This window comes from Taudactylus pleione, unplaced genomic scaffold, assembly GCF_031769625.1.
Source record: "Taudactylus pleione unplaced genomic scaffold, aTauple2 ptg000442l, whole genome shotgun sequence".
NCBI lineage: Eukaryota > Metazoa > Chordata > Amphibia > Anura > Myobatrachidae > Taudactylus > Taudactylus pleione.
The window spans coordinates 8,543,014-8,557,904 of record NW_028284844.1 but is presented as its reverse complement, the minus strand read 5'-3'; positions in this window follow the sequence as shown (position 1 = coordinate 8,557,904).

Below are 14,891 nucleotides of genomic sequence, written 5' to 3'. Positions count from 1 at the left end.
AAAAAAAGTTACCTGATTATATAAATACATGGATGTAAAGCACAGAAGGAAGACAGACATTTACAGCAATGTATTTTGAAGTTGTTGCAAGAATAGAAATGCAAATCTGTCAAATTAGACATCAGATCTCCTTGCAAGACACCCACTGTCCTTTTATGTCTTAACAGTGAGGTCCCAGAGCAGAGGGAGTTAGGAAGTTAGGAAGGCCAGATCAACATTGCTGGACCTTTACCAAAATGTTGCTTTGGGGCCAGGTGATGCATTTCTCTGACCCTGATGTTGCCTACTCTCCTGGAATGTCCAGGAGGCCCCTGAATTTTGGGGAGTTATTCCAGACTCCCAGAAGAGCAGAGCGCCCTCTTGGATATGGCCAATTCCCTATTGAAGTGGGCAGGACAGGGAGGTGGATACTGTGTCTCCCAGTCAGTGGCATAACTAGGGCAGGGCGAGCGGGGTGCGTGCCCTGGGCGCCGTTGGACCGGCGGCGCGGGGGGGGGAGCCGCCGGCCACGCTACCGGCCCGCCCGCCCTAGTTAGCCAGTGTAGCGCAGAACGCAATGAGTGCGGTCAGCGCTACACATTTACACAGGACCGGCGCTAGGCTTCCAGCGCCGGTCCTGTGCTTCACACCTGAGCCCGTTCCCTCCCCCTGAGCGTTTGCCCAATAGCGCTAGGAGGCGGGCTCAGGCTGTGCATAACACACGCATCGCCGCCAGCGCTGGCGGCGATGCGTGTGTTAAACAGCAGCCAATGAGAGTCAGATAGACTCTCATTGACTGCTGCAGCACCCACTGCAAGAGCCGGACTTCCGTCCGGCTCCTGCAGCGGGTAATGGGACTGACGTCATGACGTCATGACGTCTGTCCCATAATGCTGAGCGCGCCAGTCCGGGCGAGAGCGTGGTCGCGAGCAGGACCAGGAGCAGGAGCAGAGATTCAGGTAAGTATATTTTTATATATATATATCAGGCTTGCCGACATTTAGCTCCCTCCTTCCGGGAGGGAGCTGTCGGGCTTTCAGGGCTGGGGGCGTGACATGGCCAAAGGGGGCGGGGCCCGGCACCTGACGTGGCTATGGGGGCGGAGCATGGGGCGTGACAGCGCGATCGCGTCATTGTGGCTCCGCCCCCTCTGCACAATGCCGTGATTAATGGCATTGTGCAGCTGGGGGCGGAGCCACGATGACGCGATTCAGCGCGAATCGCGTCACCGGCCCCCCTGCTGCCGGTGTTTTTACTTAATAGTGCGGGGGGGTGCGGGCACATCACCGGGGCCGGGAGCATTGCCTGCCTTCCCGGGAGGTCGGGAGCGGCACCCGATTTTCGGGAGGCTCCCGACCAAATCAGGAGGGTAGGCAAGTATGATATATATATATATTTTTTTTTTTAACCTATCTGTACAACAGGGGAGGGGGGTGGCTACTACTGGGGGGACCTCTACTGGGGGAGGGGTGGCTACTACTGGGGGCGCCATTGGGAGGACCTCTACTGGGGGGGGCTACGCTACTGGGGACTACTACTTGGGGGGGAACTACCACTGGGGGCATTATAAAAGGGGCCTACTACTAGAGGCACTGCACTCGGGGGACCACTACTGGGGGCAATAATAGGAAGGGCCACTACAGGGGGCACTGGATAGGGGGGATCACTACAGGGTGCCTGGGGGGGAACTACTGCTGGGGGCACTATATAAAGGGCACTGCATGGGGGGGGGCTACTACTTGGGGCACCATATAAAGGGCACCGCATAAGGGGATACCGCTACTGGGCGCACTGCATTGTGGGGACTGCTACTGGGGGCACTGCATAAGGGGGAACACTACGTGGGGCACTGCATTTGGGGGGGCCACTACTGGGGGTACTGACTAAGGGGAACTAATTGGGGGCTGTATAAGGGGTACTACTGGGGTTAAGGTGCATGTGGATAGGAATGTTCAGCGTGAAAATAAAGGGGCGTGTCATGTTGACACGCCCCATTTTTAAGTGACCACGCCCATTTTTTTCCACGCGCGCCTTAGGCGCGCGCACATCTCGGGATGTTGGGGGGGGGGGCTCCCTTTTCAAATTTGCCCTGGGCTCCAAATACCCTAGTTACGCCACTGCTCCCAGTCACTGTCCTCCCTATAGTTCTGCTGGCCTCATAGAGGGGGTCACATATAAGAGAAGTGTGGCTGCTGCTTGTTATTATTATAACTCCCTTAATAAAGACTCCTGATATCTTCGATTGTGCATTGGTGAGAGCTGGAAGTCTCTGGGTGTGTCCTGCATGCTCAGTCTGTTAAACATTTTGAATAATTACCCTTTTTTGCTTTATTTGTCCTGTAAAGTCATGTTATACAAACAAGATGGTTGGGTTTGCCGAAAAGATCAGTTTACGAATCCGCAAGGCGTTGCCTGTGTAGTCAGATGCCTGAGCTGTAAATACATCAGCAATAGGAATGCATGTTTGATTGGTAAACTGATATGTTTAGTAAACCTTTCAGCCCCCCATGTTTTAGCTTTAGTTTACTCCTAAAAGGACATGTCTGGTACAACGGTACACGTCAGTGGATAAGTATCTTGCTGTATATCCTGCTCATATTTATATATCTTAGATCAAACTGAGTCACCATAATATTTTATGTAACAATTTGGCAAATACTGGACGACATTTATAAAATACAAAACCTCTGTTCGGCAGTATAAATACAGAGATGGATTCAGAGCCAGTTAAGCCCTTGAAAACGTACTGGTTGGGTCCCAGTTAACCTCTACTCTAAAAACAAAACATAAAAATGGCTGAGGGTAATCCGGGCCCCTTAGTAGTACCCACTGGGCTCAAAGAGGGTACGGTGATTTACAAAAGTGCAATTAACCTCAACACAGGGGAACAGAGGTTTCTAGAGCAATTGGTCACATTGTCAGAGGAACAGAGGTATCTGCAGGCAGAGGCCAGGAGTTGGGATCAGTGAAGGTGACCTAGGAGATATGGAGAAGGTGGACGGGTGAGCATCATTCAGCGAAACAGTGCAGAAAGGAGATAATTTTCTGGCGCAACATTACAGTAATGAATGAGATAAATGGCTGGAAGAGACAGAGGGCGATTCCTTGCCATGCTAGGCCATTTCTCTGCAAAAAGACTTGAATTCTGCACCGGCTAAGGGCCCGATTCAGATCCGCTCGCTAGGTAGCATTCGCACGTAGTCTGCCGATGTTTGCAATTGCGCATGCGTATGCAAAGCAGTGCGCAATGCACGAACCAGTCAATGCGATCGCGAAGCAATCGCCCCTAGCACATAGACGCCTTGCTAGACTGAGTGATAGGGCGAGCCGTTTGTGGGTGGTGACAGGGGTTGGTCGATGGAAACGGGGAAGTGTGCGAGCATAAATAAGACGCAGCGTCATAGTACACTTCACATGGCTGAATTACACACTGAAGCACTCGCAGTGCTTGAGGTAGAGTATGGTCAGCCATAAGTGCTGCGTACAGATCCGATGTTACCGATTGTTTCATACTCTTCCTGGAGATGACGTGTATCACTAAGGGAAAGTGGGCGTCTTAAGACAGGCTGGTGGGCGTCTAAATTAGGGGTGAGCGGGTTCGGATTTCTGAAATCCGAACCCCCCCGAGCCCCCCCGATCCGAGGCAGATCCGAGTCAGGCTCGACTTTTCCCGCCTGACTCGGATCTGAAATCGAGGCAAAACGTCATCATCCCGCCTTCCGAGTCTCGCAGGTTTTGGAACCTATATAAGGTACCCGCGTCGGTGCCATTTTCTCACTCGGCTATGGACAGTGAAGAGGGAGGGTGGGAGTTAGGGCTGGCTGGGCTGTGTAGTGTAGTGTAGTGTAGTGCAGAGTAGTGTTGTGCTGTGCTGTGCTGCGCTGTGCTGCTGTTGTCCACTACTTCAAAGTCCATAGGGGCTGGCTGTGTTGTGCTGTGCTGCTGTTGTTAATAGGGGCTGTGTCCACTACTTCAAAGTCCATAGGGGCTGGCTGGACTGTGTTGTGCAGTCAGTTCTCCATAGGGGCTGTGTCCACTCCAAAGTCCTGTGCAGTGTCCCAGTCCTAAAGGGGTGCTGTAGTGTTGTCCAGGGGGTGCTCTGTCCATCAGGGGTGCTCCCCCCAAGTGCTAAAAAAATAATATTTTTTGTGTGTTTGTGAATTGTGTGCGCAGTAGCCGCACGTGCATCAACAAAGTAGAGCCAAGCGTGCGCCTGTGTCATAAGTAAAGGGCCGGCTGGCTTGACCGTTAAAGGGTGCTGTAACCCCCAAAGTACACTCCAAACCAAATAAAAAAAAAATTTCTGTGTTTGTGAATTGTGTGCGCAGTAGCCACACGTGCATCAACAAAGGAGCAGCGCCAAGCGTGCGCCTGTGTCCCATAAGTAAAGAGCCGGCTGGCTCATTTCTTAAAGGGTGGTGTAACCCACAAAGTGCACTACTCTCCAGCAAAAATAAAAAAATATTTTCTGTGTTTGTGTGCGCCTTAGCCGCACGTATATATCAAATCGATATAACATAAATGGAGGACCAAACTTTCTCCGATAAAAATAAAATAGAGAAAGATCAAGAACCACTTCCTCCTAGTGCTGAAGCTGCTGCCGCCACTAGTCATGACATTAGACGATAACATGCCATCAACGTCGTCTGCCAAGGCCGATGCCCAATGTCATAGTAGAGGGCACATACAATCCCAAATGGCAAAGTTCAGGAAAATGACCTTGAAAAAACATTTAAATCATCTGAAGAGAAACGTAAACTTGCCAATATGCCATTTACGACACGGAGTGGCAAGGAATGGCTAAGGTCTTTCCCTATGTTCATGACTAGTGGTTCAGCTTCACATGACGATGGAAGCCCTGCTCCCACTAAAAAAATCAAACGAGTTAAGCTGGCAAAAGCATAGCGAAGAACTGTGCGTTCTAAGAAGATATCACAAATCCCCAAGGAGAGTCCAAGTGTGGTGGTGGTTGCGATGCCTGACCTTCCCAGCACTGGACGGGAAGAGGTGGCTCTTTCCACCATTTGCACGCCCCCTGCAAGTGCTGAAAGGAGCACCCACAGTGCACTTGCTGATATGCAAATTGAAGATGTCACTGTTGAAGTACAACAGGATGAGGATACTGGTGTAGCTGGCGCTGAGGAGGATTCTGATGGTGATGTGGTTTGTTTAAATCAGGCTCCGGGGGAGACAGTTGTTGTCCGTGGGATGAAAAAGCCCATCACGGTCATGCCTGGGCAGAAGACCAAACATTCCACCTCTTTGGTCTGGCAATATTTCTATCCAAATCCGGACAACAACTGTCTTGCCATATGTACCATATGTAAAGGTGAAATAAGTAGGGGTAGGGACGTTAACCACCTAGGAACATCCTCCCTTATACGGCACCTGCAGCGCGTTCATAAAAAGTTACTGTCAAGTTCAGAAACTTTGGCTAAGACCGTAAGCAGTCCAGGGACACCTAAATCCCGTTGTCCTGTTGTATCCAAGCGCCTGCAAACCACACCGTCAACTCCCTCCTCGTCAATTTCCTCCTTAGTCAGGATCGGAAGTAGTCCTGCAGGCCATGTCACTGGCATGACTGACTCTCCTATCCGGGATTCCTCCGGAGGATCCTGCATTGCTACGCCTCCTGCTGCCGCTGCTGCTGTTGCTGCTGCTGGGAGTCGTTCATCATCCCAGAGAGGAAGTAGGAACACCACTACTTTTACTAAACAATTGACCCTCCAACAGTCCTTAGCGAGGAGGATGAAGTATGACAGCAGTCATCCTGAAGCAAAACGTATAACTGAGGCCTTGACTGCTATGTTGGTGTTAGACGTGCGTCCGGTATCCGCCATTAGTGCAGTGGGATTTAGACAATTGATGGAGGTAGTGTGTCCCCGGTTCCAAATCCCGTCTAGATTCCACTTCACTAGGCAGGCGATACCGAGACTGTACAGAAACGTCAGAAAAAGTGTCCTCAGTGTCCAGAAAAATGCTGTTGTACACAATGTCCACTTAACCACGGACATGTGGACAAGTGGAACAGGGCAGACTAAGGACTATATGACTGTGACAGCCCACTGGGTAGATGTATCACCTTACGCAGCAACAGCAGCAGCGTCACCAGTAGCAGCATCTCAGAAATGCCAGCTCGTTCCAAGGCAGGCTACGCTGTGTATCACCGGTTTCAGTAAGAGGCACACCGCCGACAACCTCTTAGAGAAACTGAGGGAAATCATCGCCCAGTGGCTTACCCCACTTAGACTCTCCTGGGGATTTGTGATATCTGACAACGCCACCAATATTGTGCGGGCATTACATCTGGGCAAATTCCAGCACGTCCCATGTTTTGCTCACACAATAAACTTGGTGGTGCAGAATTTTCTGAAAAGCGACAGGGGCGTGCAGGAGACGCTCTGGGTGGCCCGAAAAATTTCTGGCCACTTTCGCCATTCAGCGACTGCATGCCGAAGACTGGAGCGCCACCAAACACTCTTGAACCTGCCCCGCCATCACCTGAAGCAAGATGTTGTGACGCGGTGGAACTCAACCCTCTATATGCTTCAGAGGATGGAGGAGCAGCAAAAGGCCATTCAAGCCTATACATCCACCTATGACATAGGCAAAGGAGGGGGTATGCACCTGACTCAAGCGCAGTGGAGAATGATTTCCGTGTTGTGCAAGGTTCTCCAGCCCTTCGAACTTGCCACACGTGAAGTCAGTTCAGACACTGCCAGCTTGAGTCAGGTCATTCCCCTCATCAGGCTTTTGCAGAAGCAGCTGGAGAAAGTGAAGGAGGAGCTAAGACGGAGCAATTCCGCTCGGCATGTGGGACTTGTGGATGAAGCCCTTCATTCGCTTTGCCAGGATTCCAGGGTGGTCAATCTGTTGAAATCAGACCACTACATTTTGGCCACCGTGCTCGATCCTAGGTTTAAAGCCTATGTGGTATCTCTCTTTCCGGCCGACACAAGCCTGCAGAGGTGCAAAGACCTGCTGGTGAACACACTGTCAGCTGAAGTGGAACGTGACACGTCAACAGCTCCTTCTTCATTTTCTCCCGCAACTGGGGCTGCCAGGAAAAAACGTAGGTATCCTAAGCAACCCGCTGGCGGTGATGCAGGGCAGGCAGGACCAAGTTTGGACATCTGGTCCGGACTGAAGGACCTGGCAACAATTTCTGACATGTCTACTGTCACTACATATGATGCTGTCACCATTGACAGAATGGTGGAGGATTACATCGGTGACAGCATCCAAGTAGGCATGTCAGACAGTCCGTACCTGTACTGGCAGGAAAAAGAGGCAATTTGGAGGCCCCTGTACAAACTGGCTCTATTTTACCTGAGTTGCCCCCCCTCCAGTGTGTACTCCGAAACAGTGTTTAGTGCAGCTGGTAACCTTGTCAGTGAAAGGCGTAGGAGGTTGCTTCCACAAAATGTGGAGAAGATGATGTTCATCAAAATGAATTATCAACTCTTCCAGGGAGACCAGCCTCCAGAACATACAGAGGGACCTGTGGTGGTGGATTCCAGTGGGGACGAGTTAATACTCTGTGAGGATGAGGATGTACACAACACCGAAGAGGGTGAGGAATCGGTGGATGAAGAGGATGAGGACGACATCTTGCCTCCGTAGAGCCAGTTTGTGCAGGGACAGATTAATTGCCAGCTTGTTTTGTGGGGGCCCAAACGAACCAATCATTTCAGCCACAGTCGTGTGGCAGACCCTGGCGCTGAAATGATTGCTTTGTTAAAGTGTGCATGTCCTGTTTATACAACATAAGGGTGGGTGGGAGGGCCCAAGGACAATTCCATCTTGCACCTCTTTTTTTTCTTTGCATTATGTACAGTTTGGGGCCTAGTTTTTCAAACTGCCATCCTGTCTGCCGCTGCAGTGTCACTCCTAGATGGGTCACGTGTTTGTGCCGCCCACTCGTGTCGCATAGCATAGTCATCCAGCTACCTCGGTGCAGCCTTTTGGACATAAAAACACTATTGTGAGGTGTTCAGAATAGACTGGAAATTAAGGTTATTGAGGTTAATAATAGCATAGGAGCAGAAAAACCAACACATTCTGTGATTTTAGCTGTTTTTATGCTTTTTTTAAAAAAAATACAGATCCAAAACACAAAACCCAGAACCCAAAACACGGAAGGGTGGTTTTGGCAAAACCAATCCAGATCCAAAACACGAAGAAAGATCCAGATCCAAAACCAAAACACAAAACACGAAAACTGGCCGGTGCACACCCCTAGTCTAAATACACTCCGCGATAGCACGCCAAGGCATAGTGGAGGTGCTAATGCTTTGCCGTGCGATCGCGGGATCTGCATACTTTGGCAGCATGCAAACGCATCTAGCGAGCGGGTCTGAATCGGGCCCTAAGTTCGGATCTCGTGCTAGGTTTTTACTGGGACCAGTTTTATGACTGCATGTTGCACTTCAGCAGATTAGCGTGGATCCAGGTACAATCTAATCTATTTAATAATACAAATGACACAAAAAAACTGGTGATAAAGACAGTCCACATCATACTTGCCGATATCCTGGCTGCCCCTTCCGGGAGGGAGCAGCCACGTCGGCTCAGCAGGGGGGCGGGGCTGGCAAATGGGGGCATGGCCGGGATAGTATATGCCGTTTAGAGATGGGGCTAGGGGCTGAGCCACCTGCTTACTGTGTTTTGGCCCTTCCCCCTCTACACAATGCCGATATTTTCGGCATTGTGGAGCAGGGGATGAGGTCATGATGACGCGATTCAGCAAAAATCGCGTCATCAGCCCCCCGCTGTGGGTGTTTGGGTAGTTATTGCGGGGGGGACTGGAAGGGCCGGGAGGAATGCCTACTTTTCCTGAGGGCCGGGAGAGGCACCCGATTGTAGGCATGTATGGTCCACATATTGTAAAGCAAAATAATAGCGTGCTCCCCTTCCCCAATAAGACCCTAATTTCAAGAGTAAACAAGTTCTCCTGCCTTACTAAAAACCAGACTCATGAAAAGTTTGGTTCCAAAGGGCTAGGATTGGATGTACTGTACAATAACATTTACACAAAGCAGCTCCTCTTCATACATCCAATCTGATATGTGCTGGGCGTGAAATACCTTCAAAAAGAGATTCCAATGTACATGGGGTGTGGAATACAAGATCAACAGTGTCTGGATAGAACGGCAATAGGTCGACACCAGATGGTCGACATTCAATAGGTCGACATGGTCAAAGGGTTGACATGGTCAAAAGGGTGACATACAAATGGTCGACACAGAAAAGTTGATACATTGTTTTTCATAATTTTTTAGGTTTAGGGGTATTTTAACCCTAATCCTAAACCTCCCCTAGTGCCTAACCCTAACCGTCCCCTTTCGCAGACTAACCCTAACCCTCACCATGTGGCTAACCTCATCTATTGACCCTGTCGACCTTAGTCCACGTCGACATAACTGTTGACCATTTGACCCTGTTGACCTTTTGACCTATTGCTTGTCGACCTATTGACTGTCTATCTAGACACTCCTGATCTTCCATCCAGATACCGTTACACAAAGACTCTGCAAAAGTCCACAAATAGAAAAAATCAACAACGTGATAACCTGAGAATGCAACATATGAGAGTTCAGTGCTTATGTTGCTTCAAGTTTAAAGGTGAATAACTGACACACCACGCTGTGCTAATTTACTTTTTTCCCAGATAAAAACAACCACGCCAATGAGAGAGAATGCCAAGCATGAACACATTTGACATGTTGTGGGTGCACAAGCATTACTCCTTTGACCTGAATGCCTGTGACTTGCGTAAAATGGGAAATAATGGAGAAGCAGCATCTGAAAAACACAGCGCAATGTTCCCGACCGCCAGGGTGAAAATGAATTGGTTAGGGATGAGCGGGTTCGGATTTCTGAAATCCAACAACCCCCCCGAGCCCCTCCATCTGAGTCGTATCCGAGTCAGGCTCGACTTTTCCCGCCTGACTCGGATCTGAAATCGAGGCAAAACATCATCATCCCGCCTTCTCTTGGGTTTTGGATTCTATAAAAGGTCCCCGCGTCGGCGCCATTTCTCACTCTGGCTGTGGACAGTGAAGAGGGAGGGTGGGAGCTAGGGCTGGCTGGGATGTGTTGTGCTGCTGTTGTCCATAGGGGCTGTGACCACTCAGTCCATAGGGGCTGACTGGGCTGTGTTGTGCTGCTGTTGTCCATAGGGGCTGGCTGGGCTGTGTTGTGCTGCTGTCATAGGGGCTGGCTGGGCTGTGTTGTGCTGCTGTCATAGGGGCTGGCTGGGCAGTGTTGTGCAGTCAGTTGTCCATAGGGGCTGTGTCCACTCCAAAGTCTATAGGGGCTAGCTGGACTGTGTTGTGCAGTATCCTATAAAAGCTGTAGTCCTAGATGGGTGCTATAGTGTTGTCTAGGGGGTGATCTGTGCATCAGGGGTGTTCCCCCAAAGTGCACTAGCCGCACGTGCATCAACAAAGTAGCGCCAAGCATGCACCTGTGTCATAAATCAAGGGCAAGCTGGCTTGTCCGTTAAAGGGTGCTGTAACCCCCATAGTGCACTCCAAAAAATGCGCAGTAGCCGCACCTGCATCCTCAAAGCAGCAGCGACAAGCGTGCGTCTGTCTGTTAAAGGGTGGTGTAACCCCCAAAGTTCACTCCACAAAAAATAAAAAATTATTTTTTTTCTGTTTTTGTGAAATGTGTGCACTGTTGCTGCACGTGCATCAACAAAGGAGCAGCACCAAGCATGCGCCTGTGTCCCATAAGTCTGTTAAAGGGTGGTGTAACCCCAAAGTGCTCCAAAAAATCAAAAACTATTTTTTTCTGTGTTTGTGACTTGTGTGCGTTGTAGCCGCACATGTATCAACACAGTAGCAGCGTCAAGCGTGCGCCTGTGTCATAAGTCAAGGGCCGATTTGGACATCTGGTCCGGACTGAAGGACGTGCCAACAATTTCTGACATGTCTACTGTCACTACATATGATACTGTCACCACTGACAGTATGGTGGAGGATTACATTGGTGACAGCATCCAAGTAGGGATGTCAGACAGTCCGTACCTGTATTGGCAGGAAAAAGAGGCAATTTGGAGGCCCCTGTACAAACTGGCTCTATTTTACCTGAGTTGTCCCCCCTCCAGTGTGTACTCCGAAAGAGTGTTTAGTGCAGCTGGGAACCTTGTCAGCGAAAGGCATAGGAGGTTGCTTCCACAAAATGTGGAGAAGATGATGTTCAGAAAAATGAATTATCAACTCTTCCAGGGAGACCAGCCTGCAGAACGTACAGAGGGACCTATGGTGGTGGATTCCAGCAGGGATGAATTAATACTCTGTGAGGATGAGGATGTACACAACACTGAAGAGGGTGAAGAATCAGTGGATAAGGAGGATGAGGACGACATCTTGCCTCCGTAGAGCCAGTTTGTGCAGGGACAGATTAATTGCCAGCTTGTTTTGTGGGGGCCCAAACGAACCAATCATTTCAGCCACAGTCGTGTGGCAGACCCTGGCACTGAAATGATTGGTTTGTTAAAGTGTGCATGTCCTGTTTATACAACATAAGGGTGGGTGGGAGGGCCCAAGGACAATTCCATATTGCACTACTTTGTTTTCTTTGCATTATGTACTGTTTGGGGCCTAGTTTTTCAAACTGCCATCCTGTCTGCCACTGCAGTGTCACTCCTAGATGGGCCACGTGTTTGTGCCGCCCACTCGTGTCGCTTAGCATAGTCATCCAGCTACCTTGGTGTAACCTTATGGCCTCAAAACAATATTTTGAGGTGTTCAGAATAGACTGGAAATGAGTGGAAATTAATGTTATTGAAGTTAATAATAGCATAGGAGCAGAAAAACCCACAAATTCTGTGATTTTAGCTGTTTTTATGTTTTTTTTCAAAAAAATACAGATCCAAAACACAAAACCCAGAACCCAAAACACGGAAGGGTGGTTTTGGTAAAACCAATCCAGATCCAAAGCACGAAGAAATATCAAGATCCAAAACCAAAACACAAAACTTGAAAAGTGGCAGGTGCACAACCCTAGAATTGGTATTATAACTTCGGAAAGAAGGGTTTTCAATATCACCTCCCTTTTATATGGTACTAACTTTAAAAAGGCTGGTAAACATGTGTTCTGTGATGCCAGTGGGTAGTAGGTCTAATAAAGCAGGGTTTTTTTGGTGGGTAGCAAACTGTAGTGTGCATCAATGATATAAATGTAAATGACCTTGCTCCAAAACTCTTAGGGCCTGATTTTGAGATTTATGCAATGCTTTTATGCAATTGCTGCTCAGAGTTCTACAGACTTAGGATTCAGAGTACTTCTCATTTACTGGCCCCCTGGAGATGGAAAGATATTTCTACAAGAATCTGTAGATATTGTTGCTGGACTAGTTCTGGAGCATCAAAGATGGCTGATCCTGGGGATTTCAATGCATGGGTTGATGATGAGCTCTCTCACCTTGGTCAAGATCTCCTGTGCACAATGAATGCTCTGGGCTTCACACAAATCATTTCTTCAGCTACTCATATAAGTGGTCACACTCTTGATCTTGTCTTCCAGATTGAAGTCTCTGACCTAAATATAAACCCAGTCACGTGGTCAGACCACCACTCAATTCGCTTCTCAGTTGCAACCCCTCAAATTAGAACTTTATCCATGGAGTTGACAAGGTATCATCCAAGGAGGGGCATGACTCCCCAGGCTCTTGCAGCAAACCTAGATCTTTCTGTGGTAATGAGGGCCTTTGAAGATCCTTATTCTCTGGTCCATTACTATAACAGAGATGTGACAGCTGCAATGGATATTATCGCCCCTGGGCATATACGACCTCGCATACCACACCGGCAAGCCCCTTGATTTGACAATAGTGTTAGTGCACTCAAGAAAAGGGGGCGTAGACTTGAAAGACAATGGAGGAAGACTAACCTGGTAAAGGATAAGTTAACACTAATTAATCATATTGGAGAATATCAATCAACAAACACCCGTAACAAAACAGAATTCCTTTCAAATGAGATCAAGGCAGCAAACAATAGGCCAGCTCAGCTTTTCCGTACAGTGGAGATGCTTTGCAAACCAGCATGCCTGCAGCTTGATGAAACCCTCTCCCAGTCAAGATTGCAATGAGTTTGAAAAATTATTTGCAAATAAAATATCCTCCATCCGGGCTGGAATCCCCACAGTGCCATCAAAGGATTGTCAAACTACCAAGCCTGCCAAAGTAAGCCACCTGTCTCCCTGGAACAGCTTTGACATAATGGATGTAAAAGACATTGCCAAAATTATCAGAATGTTGCAACCCACCACCTGTGATCTGGACCCTGCCTCAACCAAGTTTCTCATGGGGTGCATGGACATGATTGGCCCTGTAATTGCAAAAATAGTTCAATGCTCTTTCCAAACAGGCATTTTTTCAGAACCACTAAAAGAAGCAATTCTTAGACCACTTCTAAAAAAAACTAATTTAGACCCCGACTGCATGACCAATTATAGACCAGTATCAAACCTTCCTTTTCTAGGAAAGGTCATTGAGAAAGTGGTGGCAATGCAACTGGAAACCCGCCTGCCTACCCATGATATTTATGATCCATTCCAGTCAGGATTCAGGAGAAGACACAGCACTGAAACAGCTCTGGTATGTGTGCTTAATGATCCTCTGATGGCAAGAGACAGAGGTGATTGTTCAATCTTAATCCTTCTGGATCTCTCAGCAGCATTTGATACTGTGGACCACGGGATTCTAATTGAGCGCCTGAAAAATTTCTGTGGACTGGATGGCACCATCCTTAGCTGGTTCAAATCATTTCTGACTGGCAGGTCACAGAGAGTTTCTTCTATAGTAAACTCTTCAGCACCAGTGCCACTTCCATGTGGTGTCCCACAGAGTTCTATACTATCTTCCATGCTTTTTTGCAGTATACATGCTACCATTGGGTGAAACAGTCAGACGTCATGGCCTGGTCTACCACTGCTATGCAGATGATACACAACTCTACCTTTCCTTTGCTGCGACTGAACCCTGATAAAACAGAGGTCCTTATGATAGGTCACAAGTCAGGGCTACAGCATAGCCAACCAACAGGACTTACGCTCAGGGGATCAGAATTACAATACGCTGAACATGTGCGGAATCTTGGTGTTGTCCTGGATAGTGGCCTGACACTTATACATCAGGTATCAGCCACAATCAAATCGTCATTCTTTCATCTGAGGAACATTGCCAGAATCAAGCACTTAATTCCCTCAGAAGATCTGCCTAAAGTCATACATGCATTTATATCATCACGCCTAGACTACTGCAATGCCCTCTACCTTGGACTCCCAGAAAAAGAATTGCACCGCTTGCAGATGGTACAAAACGCAGCTGCCAGGCTATTAACGAACCAGCCCCGTCAGTGGCGGACCTAGAGAGTGGTGGGCCCAGGTGCAAGAATATGCTTTGGGCCCCCCTATGCAGTGCCCCCAGTAGTGGCCCCACCATGCAGTGCCCCCAGAAGTGGTCCTCTTTATGCAGTGCCCCCAGTAGTAGTCCCACCTATGCATTGCCCCCAGTAGTAGTCTCCCCTATGCAGTGCCCCCAGTAGTAGTCCCCCCAGTTGTAACCCCCCTTATGCAGTGCCCCCAGTAGTAGCCCCCCTATGCAGTGCCCCAGTAGTAATCCTCCCTATGCAGTGCCCCAGTAGTAATCCTCCTATGAAGTTCCCCCAGTTGTAGTCCCCCTTATGCAGTGCCCCCAGTAGTAATCCCCATATGCAGTTCCCCCAGTAGTAGCCCCCTATGCAGTGCCCCCAGTAGTAGCCCCCTAAGCAGTGGTCCCAGTAGTAGTCCCCCATATACAGTGACCCCAGTAGTGGCCAGACCCCCATACAATGCCCCCAGTAGCGGCTACCCCTATACAGTGACCATAGTAGTGCCCCCCCACCCTATAAAGTGCCCCA